This window comes from Mus caroli, unplaced genomic scaffold, assembly GCF_978045245.1.
Source record: "Mus caroli unplaced genomic scaffold, Mus_caroli_1 scaffold_10, whole genome shotgun sequence".
Lineage (NCBI taxonomy): Eukaryota > Metazoa > Chordata > Mammalia > Rodentia > Muridae > Mus > Mus caroli.
In genome coordinates, this window is record NW_028227265.1 from 54,329,356 (window position 1) to 54,343,928 (window position 14,573).

The following is a 14,573-nucleotide window of genomic DNA, read 5'->3' on the forward strand; positions in this document are numbered from 1 at the left end:
CTGGATGTTTTTAGCTCCCTTGTCGAAGATCAAGTGACCATAGGTGTGTGGGTTCATTTCTGGGTCTTCAATTCTATTCCATTGGTCTATTTGTCTGTCACTATACCAGTACCATGCAGTTTTTATCACAATTGCTCTGTAGTAGAGCTTTAGGTCCGGCATGGTGATTCCACCAGAGGTTCTTTTATCCTTGAGAACAGTTTTTGCTATCCTAGGTTTTTTGTTATTCCAGATGAATTTGCAGGTTGCACTTTCTAATTCGTTGAAGAATTGATTTGGAATTTTGATGGGGATTGCATTGAATCTATAGATTGCTTTTGGCAAGATAGCCATTTTTACAATGTTGATCCTGCCAATCCATGAGCATGGGAGATCTTTCCATCTTCTGAGATCTTCTATAATTTCTTTCTTCAGAGACTTGAAGTTTTTATTATACAGATCTTTCACTTCCTTAGTTAGAGTCACGCCAAGATATTTTATATTATTTGTGACTATTGAGAAGGGTGTTGTTTCCCTAATTTCTTTCTCAGCCTGTTTATTCTTTGTGTAGAGAAAGGCCATTGATTTGTTTGAGTTAATTTTATATCCAGCTACTTCACCAAAGCTGTTTATCAGGCTTAGGAGTTCTCTGGTGGAATTTTTAGGGTCACTTATATATACTATCATATCATCTGCAAAAAGTGATATTTTGACTTCATCTTTTCCAATTTGTATCCCTTTGATCTCCTTTTGTTGTCGAATTGCTCTGGCTAGGACTTCAAGTACAATGTTGAATAGGTATGGAGAAAGTGGACAACCTTGTCTAGTCCCTGATTTTAGAGGGATTGCTTCAAGCTTCTGACCATTTACTTTGATGTTGGCTACTGGTTTGCTGTAGATTGCTTTTATCATGTTTAGGTATGGGCCTTGAATTCCTGATCTTTCCAAGACTTTTATCATGAATGGGTGTTGGATTTTGTCAAATGCTTTTTCTGCATCTAACGAGATGACCATGTGGTTTTTGTCTTTGAGTTTGTTTATATACTGGATTACGTTGATGGATTTCCGTATATTGAACCATCCCTGCATCCCTGGGATGAAACCTACTTGGTCAGGATGGATGATTGTTTTGATGTGTTCTTGGATTCGGTTAGCAAGAACTTTATTGAGGATTTTTGCATCAATATTCATAAGGGATATTGGTCTGAAGTTTTCTATCTTTGTTGGGTCTTTTTGTGGTTTAGGTATCAGAGTAATTGTGGCTTCATAGAATGAGTTGGGTAGAGTACCTTCTGTTTCTATTTTGTGGAATAGTTTGTGAAGAACTGGGATTAGATCTTCTTTGAAGGTCTGATAGAACTCTGCACTAAACCCATCTGGTCCTGGGCTTTTTTTAGTTGGGAGACTATTAATGACTGCTTCTATTTCTTTGGGGGATATAGGGCTGTTTAGATCATTAACCTGATCTTGATTCAACTTTGGTACCTGGTATCTGTCTAGGAACTTCTCCATTTCATCCAGGTTCTCCAGTTTTGTTGAGTATAGCCTTTGGTAGAAGGATCTGATGGTGTTTTGGATGTCTTCAGGATCTGTTGTTATGTCTCCTTTTTCATTTCTGATTTTGTTAATTAGGATGCTTTCCCTGTGCCCTCTAGTGAGTCTGGCTAAGGGTTTATCTATCTTGTTGATTTTTCTCAAAGAACCAGCTCCTTGATTGGTTGATTCTTTGAATAGTTTTTCTTGTTTCCACTTGGTTGATTTCGCCCCTGAGTTTGATTATTTCCTGCCGTCTACTCCTCTTGGGTGAATTTGCTTCCTTTTGTTCTAGTGCTTTTAGGTATGTTGTCAAGCTGCTAATGTGTGCTCTCTCTAGTTTCCTTTTGGAGGCACTCAGAGCTATGAGTTTTCCTCTTAGAAATGCTTTCATTGCGTCCTATAAGTTTGGGTATGTTGTGGCTTCATTTTCATTGAACTCTAAAAAGTCCTTAATTTCTTTCTTTATTCCTTCCTTGACCAAGGTATCATTGAGAAGAGTGTTGTTCAGTTTCCACGTGAAGGTTGGCTTTCTATTATTTATTTTGTTATTGAAGATCAGCCTTAGTCCATGGTGATCTGATAGGATGCATGGGACAATTTCAATATTTTTGTATCTGTTGAGGCCTGTTTTGTGACCAATTATGTGGTCAATTTTGGAGAAGGTACCATGAGGTGCTGAGAAGAAGGTATATCCTTTTGTTTTAGGATAGAATGTTCTGTAGATATCTGCCAGATCCATTTGATTCATAATTTCTCTTAGTTTCTCTGTGTCCCTGTTTAGTTTCTGTTTCCATGATCTGTCCATTGGTGAAAGTGGTGTGTTGAAGTCTCCCAGTATTATTGTGTGAGGTGCAATGTGTGCTTTGAGATTTACTAAAGTTTCTTTAATGAATGTGGCTGCCTTTGTATTTGGAGCATAGATAGTTCGTCTTGGAGGATTTTACCTTTGATGAGTATGAAGTGTCCCTCCCTGTCTTTTTTAATGACTTTGGGTTGGAAGTCAATCTTATCAGATATTAGAATGGCTACTCCGGCTTGTTTCTTCATACCATTTGCTTGGAAAATTGTTTTCCAGCCTTTCATTCTGAGGTAGTGTCTATCTTTTTCTCTGAGATGAGTTTCCTGTAAGCAGCAAAATGTTGGGTCTTCTTTGTGTAGCCAGTTTGTTAGTCTATGTCTTTTTATCGGGGAGTTGAGTCCATTGATATTAAGAGATATTAAGGAAAAGTAATTGTTGTTTCCTGTTATTTTTGTTGTTAAAGTTGGCATTTTGTTCTTGTGGCTGTCTTCTTTTAGGTTTGTTGAGGGATTACCTTCTTGTTGTTTCTAGGGCGTGGTTCCTGTCCTTGTATTGGTTTTTTTCTGTTATTATCCTTTGAAGGGCTGGATTCGTGGAGAGATAATGGGTGAATTTGGTTTTGTCGTGGAATACTTTGGTTTCTCCATCTATGTTAATTGAGAGTTTGGCTGGGTATAGTAGCCTGGGCTGGAATTTGTGTTCTTTTAGTGTCTGTATAACATCCGTCCAGGATCTTCTGGCTTTCATAGTCTCTGGTGAAAAATCTGGTGTAATTCTGATAGGCTTGCCTTTATATGTTACTTGGCCTTTTTCTCTTACTGCTTTTAGTATTCTATCTTTATTTAGAGCATTTGTTGTTCTGATTATTATGTGTCGGGAGGTATTTCTTTTCTGGTCCAGTCTATTTGGAGTTCTGTAGGCTTCTTGTATGTTCATGGGCATCTCTTTCTTTAGATTTGGGAAGTTTTCTTCTATAATTTTGTTGAAGATGTTTGCTGGTCCTTTGAGTTGAAAATCTTCATTCTCATCCACTCCTATTATCCGTAGGTTTGGTCTTCTCATTGTGTCCTGTATTTCTTGGATGTTTTGAGTTAGGATCTTTTTGCATTTTACATTTTCCTTGATTGTTGTGCCGATGTTCTCTATGGAATCTTCTGCACCTGAGATTCTCTCTTCCATCTCTTGTATTCTGTTGCTGGTGCTCGTATCTATGGTTCCAGATTTCTTTCCTAGGGTTTCTATCTCCAGTGTTGCCTCATTTTGGGTTTTCTTTATTGTGTCTACTTCCCTTTTTAGGTCTAGTATGGTTTTGTTCATTTCCATCATCTGTTTGGATGTGTTTTCCTGTTTTTCTGTAAGGACTTCTACCTGTTTGATTATGTTATCGTGTTTTTCTTTAAGGATTTGTAACTCTTTAGCAGTGTTCTCCTGCAATTCTTTAAGGGATTTTTGTGCTTCCTCTTTAATGTCTTCTACCTGTTTAGCAGTGTTCTCCTGTATTTCTTTAAGTGTGTTATTAAAGTCCTTCTTGAAGTCCTCTACCATCATCAGGAGATATGCTTTTAGATCCGTGTCTAGCTTTTCCGGTGTGTTGGGGTGCCCTGGACTGGGCGAAGTGGGGGTGCTGGGTTCTGATGATGGTGAGTGGTCTTGGTTTCTGTTAGTAAGATTATTACGTTTACCTTTTGCCATCTGGTAATCTCTGGGGTTAGTTGTTATCGTTGTCACTGTTTAAAGATTGGAGCAGAAGCTGTGTTCCACTCACCAGAAGTCTCAAAATCCTGTGGTGGGGGTCGTGGGTAGCTGACGGTACCCCGGTGCTGGTCCAGCCGGAAGAGGCCTGTGGTCCTACTCAGGCCGGTTTTCTGCTTCCCTAACTAATGCAGTCTCTGGTCCCACGTGCAATTGGATTGGAGCAGAAGCTGTGTTCCACTCACCAGAAGTCTTAAGATCTTGTGGTGGGTGTTGTGGGTAGCTGGCGAGTGTCAGCCGACCCTGCGCCCTCGCTACCCCGGTGCTTTTCTGACCGGAAGAGGCTTGTGGCCCTATGTAGGCCGGATTTCTCTCTCCCCAACCAGAGCAGTCTCAGGTCCCGCGTGATTGGACTGGAGCAGAAGCTGTGTTCCACTCACCAGCAGTCCCAAAATCCTGCAGCGGGGGTCGTGGGTAGCTGGCGGGTGTCAGGCAACCCTGCGCTCCAGCTACCCTGGCGCTGATCCGGCCGGATGAGGCCTGTGGCCCTACTCAGGCTGGTTTCTGCTTCCCTAACTAATACAGTCTCAGGTCCCGCGCGCAATTGGATTGGAGCAGAAGCTGTGTTCCACTCACCAGCAGTCTCAAAATCCTGTGACGGGGGTCGTGGGTAGCTGGCGGGTGTCAGACGACCCTGCGCTCAAGCTACCCCTCGACATACATTTTCTTTATCCATTATTTAATTGAAGGACATCTAGGTTGTTTTCAGTTTCTGGTTATTATGAATAAAGCTGCTATGAATATAGTCAAGAAGGTATACTTGTTGTGATAAAGTAAGGCATCGTTGGGGTATATGCCAGGAGTTGTATAGCTGAGTCTTGGGGTGGAACTAGTCCCAATTTTCTAAAACCTGCCTCTACTCCAAAATTGATTTCCAAAGTGGTTGTACCAGTTTGCATTTCCACCAGCAATGGAGGAGTGTCCCTCTTGCTCCACATCCTTGCCAGCATGTGGTATCACTTTAGTTTTTGATCTCAGACATCCTGACTTGTGTAAGATGGAATCTCAGGGTCAAGTAGTTGATACAAATAGATGCAGAAAACCACAGCCAAACATCAGGCTGTGCTTGGGGAGTCTTGTGAAAGAGTGGGGGTGGGGTTAAGGACACCACAAGAAGACCCATCAAGTTAACTAACCTAGGCCCATAGGTGGTCACAGGGACTGAGCCACCAACCAAAGAACATGCAGGGGCTGGACCTAGGCACGCTACACATTTATAGCATATATGAAGTTTAGCCTTCATGTGGGTCCTCTAACAATTGGAGTAGAGGCTGTCTCTGACTTGGTTCCCTGCCATTAGAAACCCTTCCACTAACTCGAATACCTAGTTGGGCCTCAGTGGGAGGATGGGCTTAGTCCTACTGAGACTGGATGTCCCAGAGTAGGGTGGTAATGCGAAGAGGGATTTGTAAAGATGGAACTGGGAGGAGAGTAAGGTGGAGGAGGCATTATCGGGATGTAAAGTGAATGAATGAATGAATGAATGAATGAATGAATAAGATGTCATTTAAGTGTATTTTGAAATATTTATTACTAAGTATTTCTTGTTCTGATTTTTGAAATGGTCATTTTTTTCCATTCCAGTTTCTAATTTCTGGTTTGTACTAAAAACCGTGATTGTTTGCTGCCTACTACTCTTGAAGAGTAAGCTGAGTTGCTAGCTCTCCCCACTCAATGGCATAGCCAGAAAAACAGTAAAGCTGTAAACTTCACATCTTTGTCAAGCTCCTGATAAAAAGAGCAACAATCAAGCCTACCAATAACTATTGCTATCTATGGTTTTCCTTAAATGCCCTTATCAAATGGAGGAAGCTCCATTTCTTGTGTCTAAGAGTGTGTATCACGACTGGGTGTGAGGTTTTGTTAAATACAACTTTTCCTGTCAATAAGATAGTCTTACAGTTTTTATTTTTTCTATAAATTTGGTCAGCTATACTATATTGACATTTAAAATATCAAGCACACCTTCCAATTATGACATAAAATTGCTGGTGTGGACTATGCGTACATGAGCATATTTGTGAGTGGACCTGTTCGTGTAGCTGTTGGAACCTAAGATCAGTGTCATTTGTCTTCCTCTGTGGTTCTGATTTTTGACAGAGTCTCTCAATGAAGCTTAAGCTCTCAGTTGGGTGGACTTTCTGGCCATCAGGACCTTGGGATCTTCTTAACTCTGGCTCCCAGTACATGGAAATAAACCATGGGTTCTGGGGATCCAAACTCAAGCCCTCACTGTTGCACAGCTAGCATTTTACTGCCTGAGTCATCACCCAGCCCTCTATAAATTCAACTTCACAGTTGGTTCATAATTTTGACCCTGTTTCTTCTATTTTTTTGTCTTTGATAAAGGAGATTAAGAGTGAGGAGGGTTAGCACATATTTCTATATGTCATGTTGGTTAGTTTCTATAGCTATTTCTTCAAACTTACCAGTCTTTTTTTCTACAATTTTTTTATTAATAGATATTTTCTTTATTTACATTTAAATGCTATCCCCTTTCCTAGTTTCCAGTCCGGAAATCCCCTATAACCTCCCCCCTCCCACTGCTCCCCAACCCACCCACTCCCATGCTTGGTCCTGGCATTCCCCTATCCTGGGGCATAGAGCCTTCACAGGACCAAGGGCCTCTCCTCCCATCGATAACTAGGCCATCCTCTGCTAAAATATGGCTACAGCCACAAGTTCCACCATGTTTTCTTTGATTGGTGGTATAGTTTCAAGGAGCTCTGAGGGTTCTGGTCAATTCATATTGATGTTCCTTCTATGGGGCTTCAGTCCCCTTCAGCTCCCTGGGTATTTCTCTGGCTCCTTCATTGGGGACCTTGTGCTCTGTCCAATGGATGTCTGTGAGCATCCACTTCTGTATTTGCCAGGCACTGGCAGAGCCTCAAAGGAGACAGCAATATCAGGCTCCTGTTAGCAAGTTCTTGTTGGCATCTGCCTAGTGTGTGGGTTTGATGGTTGTTTATGGGGTGGATTCCAAAGTGGGGCAGGCTCTGGTTGGTCATTCCTTCAGACTCTGCTCTGAACTTTGTCTCTGTAACAACATCCATGGATATTTTGTTCCCCATTCTAAGAAGGAATAAACTATCAGCACTTTGATCTTCCTTCTTCTTGAGTTGCATGTGTTTTGCAAATTGTATCGCGAGTATTCTAAATTTATAGGCTAATATCCACTTATCAGTGAGTGCATATATGTGTGTTCTTTTGTGATTGGGATACCTCACTCAGGATGATATCCTCCAGATCCATCCATTTGCCTAAGAATTTCGTAAATTCATTGTTTTTAATAGCTGAGTAGTACTCCATTGTGTAAATGTAACACATTTTCTGTATCCATTCCTCTGTTGAGGGATATCTGGGTTCTTTCCAGCTTCTGGCTATTATAAATAAGGTTGCTATGAACATAGTGGAGCATGTGTCCTTCTTACCGGTTGGAACATCTTCTGGATACATGCCCAGGAGAGGTATTGCTGGATCCTCTGATAGTATTATGTCCAATTTTCTGAGTAACCACCAAACTGATTTCCAGAGTGTTTGCACCAGCTTGCAATCCCACCAACAATGGAGGAGTGTTCCTCTTTCTCCACATCCTGGCCAGCATCTGCTGTTACCTGAATTTTTTATCTTAGCCATTCTGACTAGTGTGAAGTAGAATCATAGGGCTGTTTGAATTTGCCCTGATGATTAAGGATGTTGAACACTTTTTCAGGTGCTACTCAGACATTCGGTATTACTCAGTTGAGAATTCTTTGTTTAACTCTGTACCTCATTTTTCAATAGGGTTTTTTGATTTCCTGGAGTCCAGCTTCTTGAGTTCTTTGTATATATTGGATATTAGTCCTCGATAGGATTTAGGATAGGTAAAGATCCTTTCCCAATCTGTTGGTGACCTTTTTGTCTTATTGACAGTGTAGTGTCTTTTGCCTTACTGAAGCTTTGCAATTTTATGAGGTCCCATTTGTTGATTCTCGATCTTACAGCACAAGCCATTGCTGTTCTGTTCAGGAATTTTTCCCCTGTGCCCATATCTTCAAGGCTTTTCCCCACTTTCTCCTCTATAAGTTTCAGTGTCTCTGGTTTTACACGGAGTTCCTTGATCCACTTAGACTTGAGCTTTGTACAAGGAGATAAGACAAGGATCAATTTGTACAAGGATCAGTTCTCATTCTTCTACATGATAACAACCAGTTGTGCCAGCACCATTTGTTGAAAATGCTGTCTTCTTTCCACTGGATGGTTTTAGCTCCCTTGTCAAAGATAAAGTGATCCTAGGTGTGTGGGTTCATTTCTGGGTCTTCAATTCTATTCCATTGATCTACCTGTCTGTCTCTGTACCAGTACCCCGCAGTTTTTATCACAATTGCTCTGTAGTACAGCTTGAGGTCAGGCATGGTGATTCCCCCAGAGGTTCTTTTATTGTTGAGAATAGTTTTTGCTATCCTAGGTTTTTTGTTATTCCAGAGGAATTTGCAAACCTCCCTTTCTAAATCTGTGAATAATTAAGTTGGAATTTTGATGGGGATTGCATTGAATCTATAGATTGCTTTCTGCAAGATATTTTTACTATATTGATCCTGCCAATACAAGAGCATGACAGAACTTTCCATCATCTGAGATCTACTTTGATTTCTTTCTTTCTTTTTTTTTTAAAGGAAACCCTTTGCAGTCCTGGTACTGGAACTTTATTTCTTTGTGTACATTAGGCCATGAATTCGTATGGAATGGGCTCCAACAGCCCAGGCTCTTTTCTGTTAGTCCTCACAAAGTGTGCTTCTCTGGGTGGCGCAGGCTGGTGCTTCAGCTGCACCCAGGTGCCCTTCTCTTTGGCTTCCTTTTTCTTCTGGTCGTTCTCCTTCACCCGCTTCAGGAAGCTGTCTCTACTCTTTAAGTGCTTGATGTGCTCAATACGCATATTGATCCTCTTGGCCAGAATTTTGCCCTTAACCTGATTGTTTACAATGATGCCCACGGTATGCTGGGTGACATTGTAGACTCTTCCAGTTTTGCCTTGGTAGCACTTATGGGGCATTCCTTTTTTAACAGTGCCCATTCCCTTGATGTCTACAATATCACCCTTCCTGTAGATTCGCATGTATGTGGCCAAATGAACAACGCCATGTTTCATAAAAGGCCTAGAGAACTTATACCGGGTGCCTCTCCTCTTTCCCTTTGTGTTCCTCATTTTGACGAGTTACAACCTGGAAGATACTTTGATTTCTTATTCAAAGACTTGAAGTTCTTATCATACAGATCTTTCACTATTTAGCTAGAGTCACACCAAGGTATTTTATATTATTTGTGACTACTGTGAAGGGTGTTGTTTCCCTAATTTTTTTCTCAGCCTATTTATCCTTTGTGTGGAGAAAGGCTACTGATTTGTTTGAGTTAATTTTATATCCAGGTACTTCATTAAAGCTGTTTATCAGGTTTAGGAGTTCTCTGGTAGAATTTTTAGCATCACTTATATATACTATCATATCATCTGCAAATAGTGATATTTTGACTTCTTCCTTTCCAATTAGTATACTCTTGACTTCCTTTTGTTACCTAATTACACTGGCTAGGACTTCGAGTACTATATTGAATAGGTAGGGAGAAAGTGGGCAGCCTTGTCTAGTCCCTGATTTTAGTGGGATTGCTTCCAGCTTCTCTCCATTTAGTTTGATGTTGGCTACTGGTTTGTTGTATATTGCTTTTATTATGTTTAGGTATGGGCATTGAATTCCTGATCTTTCCAAGACTTTTATCATGAATGGGTGTTGGATTTTCTCAATTGCTTTCTCAGCATCTAATGAGATGATCATGTGGTTTTTGTCTTTGAGCTTGTTTATATAGTGGATTACGTTGATGGATTTCCATATATTAAACCATCTCTGCAGCCCTAGGATGAAGACTGGGGATGATGGATGATCGTTTTGATGTGTTCTTGGATTTGGTTAGTGAAAATTTTTATTGACTATTTTTGCATTAATATTCATAAAGAAAATTGATCTGAAGTTCTCTTTCTTTGTTGGATCTTTGTGTGGCTTAGGTATCAGAGTAATTGTGGCTTCATAGAATAAATTGGGTAGAGTACCTTCTGTTTCTATTTTGTGGAGTAGTTTGAGGAGAATTGGAATTAGGTCTTCTTTGAAGGTCTGATAGAATTCTGCACTAAACCCATCTGGTTCTGGGCTTTTTTTGGTTGGGAGACTATTAATGACTGCTTTCTTTAGGGGATATGGGGCTGTTTACATTGTTAATCTTTTCTGGTTTTAACTTTGGTACCTGGTATCTGTCTAGAAACATGTCCATTTCATCCAGGTTTTCCAGTTTTGTTGAGTATAGCCTTTTGTAGAAGGATCTGATGATGCTTTGGATTTCCTCAGGTTTAGTTGTAATGTCTCCCTTTTCATTTCTGATTTTGTTAATTAGGATACTGTCCCTGTGCCCTCTAGTTAGTCTGGCTAAGGGTTTATCTATCTTGTTGACTTTCTCAAAGTAACAGCTCCTGGTTTGGTTCATTCTCTGAATACTTCTTTTTGTTTCTACATGGTTGATTTCAGCCCTGAGTTTGATTATTTCCTGCCATCTACTCCTCTTGGGTAAATTTGCTTCCTTTTGTTCTAGAGCTTCTAGGTGTCCTGTCAAGCTGCTAGTATATACTCTCTCTAGTTTCTTTTTGGCGGCACTCAGAGCTATGAGTTTTCCTCTTAGGACTGCTTTCATTGTGTCCAATAAGTTTAGGTATGTTGTGGCTTCATTTCCATTTAACTCTAAAAAATCTTTAATTTCTTTCTTTATTTCTTCCTTGACCAAATTATCATTGAGTAGAGTGTTGTTTAACTTCCACATCAACGTTGGCCTTCTATATTTATGTTGTTATTGAAGATCATCCTTAGTCTGTGGTGATCTGATAGGATGCATGGGATAATTTCAATATTTTTGTATCTGTTGAGGTCTGTTTTGTGACCGATTATATGGTCAGTTTTGGAAAAGGTACCATGAGGTGCTGAGAAGAAGATATATCCTTTTGTTTTAGGGTAAAATGTTTTGTAGCTATCTGTTAAATCCATTTGTTTCATGACTTCTGTTAGTGTTCATGTGTCTCTGTTTAGTTTCTGTTTCCAGGATCTGTCCATTGATGAGAGTAGGCTGTTAAAGTCTCCCACTATTATTGTGTGAGGTGCAATGTGTGCTTTGAGCTTTACTAAAGTTTCTTTAATGAATGTGGCTGCCTTGCAATTGGAGCATAGATATTCAGAATTGAGAGTTCATCTTGGAACATTTTACCTTTGATGGGTATGAAGTGTCCCTCCTTGTCTTTTTTGATAACTTTGGGTTGGAAGTTGATTTTATTCAACATTATAATGGCTAGTCCAGCTTGTTTCTTCGGACCGTTTGCTTGGAAAATTATTTTCAAGCCTTTCACTCTGAGGTAGTGTCTGTCTTTGTCCCTGAGGTGGGTTTCCTGTATGCAGCAAAATGTTGGATCCTGTTTATATAGCCAGTATGTTAGTCTATATCTTTTTATTGGGAAATTAAGTCCATTGATATTAAGAGATATTATGGAAAAGTAATTGTTACTTCCTGTTATTTTTGTTGTTAGAGTTGGGATTCTGTTCTTGTGGCTATCTTCTTTTAGGTTTGTTGAAGGATTACTTTCTTGCTTTTTCTAGGGTGTCATTTCCCTCCTTGTGTTAGCGTTTTCCCTTTATTATCCTTTGAAGGGCTGGATTCGTGGAAAGATAATGTGTGAATTTGGTTTTGTCATGGAATACTTTGGTTTCTCCATCTATGGTAATTGAGAGTTTTGTTGGGTAGCCTAGGTTGACATTTGTGTTCTCTTAGGGTCTGTATAACATCTGTCCAGGATCTTCTGGCTTTCATAATCTCTGATGAGAAGTCTGGTGCAATTCTGATAGGTCTACCTTTATATGTTACTTGACCTTTTTCCCTTACTGCTTTTAATATTCTATCCTTATTTAGTGCATTTGTTGTTCTGATTATTATGTGTTGGGAGGAATTTCTTTTCTAGTCCAGTCTATCTGGAGTTCTGTAGGCTTCTTGTATGTTCATGGGCATCTCTTTCTTAAGGTTAGGGAAGTTTTCTTCTATAATTTTGTTGAAGATATTTACTGGCCCTTTAAGTTGACAATAATCATTCTCACCTATACCTATTATCCTTAGGTTTGGTCTTCTCATTGTGTCCTGGATTTCCTGGATGTTTTGGATTAGGATCTTTTTGCCTTTTGCATTTTCTTTGATTGTTGTGTCCATGTTTTCTATGGAATCTTCTGCCCTGAGATTCTCTCTTCCATCTCTTGTATTCTGTTGCTAATGCTCACATCTATGGTTCCTGATTTCTTTCCTAGAATTTCTATTTCCAGAGTTGTCTCCTTTTGTGATTTCTTTATTGTTTCTACTTCCATTTGTAGATCCTGGATGGTTTTGTTCAATTCTTTCACCTATTTGGTAGTGTTTTCCTGTAACTCTTTAAGGGATTTTTGTGTTTCCTCTTTAAGGGCTTCTAGCTGTTTACCTGTTTTCTACCTATTTTCCTGTATTTCCTTCTTAAAGTCCTCCATCATCATCATGAGAAGTGACTTTAGATCCATATCTTGCTTTTCTGGTGTGATAATGTATCCAGGACTTGCTATGGTGGCAGAGTTTGGTTCTGATGATGCCAAGTAACCTTGATTTCTGTTGCTTCTGTTCTTATGCTTGCCTCCTGCCATCTGATTATCTCAAGTGCTTGCTGCCCTCAATATTTCTAATTGGAGCCTCTCCTTCCTATAATCCCGGTTGATTCAGGACTCCTCAGAGTGCAGCTTTCTCTGTGATCCTGTGATTCCGGGCTCCTGTGAACCTGAGATTCTGGGTGTGTCAGAGTTCCTGGCAGTCAAGCTTCCTCTGAGACCCTGAGATCCTGGTGTAACCAAGCTCCTGTTGTCCTGGGATCCTGGGATCCTAAGATCCTGGGTTTGTTACAGTGCCTGGAAGTAGGGTCTCCTCTGAGGACAGTGAAGCTATCTGGTATGTTCGAAACCAAGGTGTACCAGTACCGATCAGAAGGAACCCGAGCTGCTCATCAGACAAGGCTCCCGTGTCCTTGCTCCTGCTGTCACAGGCCCGTCACAATTGTTTTGGAACAGATGTTGTGTTCCACTCACTAGTGATCCTAAGATCGCGTGGAAAGTCCTCTGGGAACTATGAGACCTTCCCCAGAGTTCTCACCCAAGATGACCCAGAGCTGGCGCTGACCGGAAGGGACTTGTGCCCCTGGTCAGGCGAGTTTTCTGCTTCCTTGCTGCTGACTTAGTCCTGGCGCGATTGGATTGGAACCAGTGTTGTGTTCCACTCACCAGTGATCGCGTGGAGAGTCCTCTTGAGACAGCAGGACTGTCCACTGAGCTCGCGTCCAAGGTGACCTGGAGCTGGCGCCGACCAGAAGGGCTTTCTACAGATTCTAATCTGTTGATCCCACACAGTATTTTTTATCCTCAGCCATTTCATTTTTTTAGTATTTTATGTTATTTATTGATTCTCCCACCAAAGAGGGGTTTTAGTTCAACAAAACCAGCACAGCACTAGCAGAAACCAGCCCCTGAGCTCATCACAGCTCAGCTGCTGTCGTGAGAACCACAGTGTATTGAACATGAAATGAGAAGTCCCGTGCCATGGCTGTGGCAATAGCAAAGGACACTTTTCCAAAAACAGCAGTCCCGTGGGAGGGAAGACAAACTTGACAACACAGAGGGGAGCATTTGTGAAGCCAGGAGCGTGAGTTGGGTGTGCAGGAGACAAGCTGGCTTTAGGCAGCCATGGTCACCTGCCTCTGTACTGCAGTGCTCCCTGGCTGGAGAGAGCCTGCCTGGCATGCTAGCCATGAACTGTACCCAAGTGACTGTACACAGGCAGTCCCCTGCTTCAAGGCTTCCTGCAGAATTGGGAGACACTGTTTTAGCCACAAGAGACCTGATGGGATCTACCCAAGATCCAGGCCCCCAGATAGAGTCATGTGGGTAGTCCTTAGGTTTCCTGCCTCAGGCTCCTTAAACTGGATCATAGCCAAGTGGTAGGTTGTAAAACTAGGTTCAGAGGTCACAAACTGCCTGCCACAAAACAAACAAAGGTATCGAACATCTCTGCAAACTTTACTTCTGCAACATGGACACAAGCCACACCATACGGGGAAGGACTTCCATTTGGCTCACTGTCAACACCAGACCAGCCAGAGCCCGGGCTATTTCCTGTTGCCCCATAATATGTGTCCTGCATCCCCTGGGGAAGCTGGCACCATGGGCTTTCTATGCTGTTTGGGACAGTGACCCAGAGACCTGTGGCCTCCTCCAATGAAAGAAAACAGAGGACCCCAGAATGCTCTGTCAGCGTGAGTCTGCCATCCATGCAAGGAAGGCTTTGGTCCTGATGCTACCTTAGATCCCTGACTGTGCTTTTAGGAGCTAGTGGTCTCCCCAGGCCCTTAATCATGGGTCTGAAGGGAACCTATATATACTGGTCC

At 41.3% G+C, this 14,573-nt stretch overlaps 1 pseudogene; it reads right to left on the minus strand.

The window, feature by feature from the left end:
- Positions 1-8,768: 8,768 nt before the first annotated feature.
- On the minus strand, positions 8,769-9,251 carry LOC110299535 (large ribosomal subunit protein eL21 pseudogene; annotated as a pseudogene).
- Between the last annotated feature and the right edge of the window lie 5,322 nt (positions 9,252-14,573).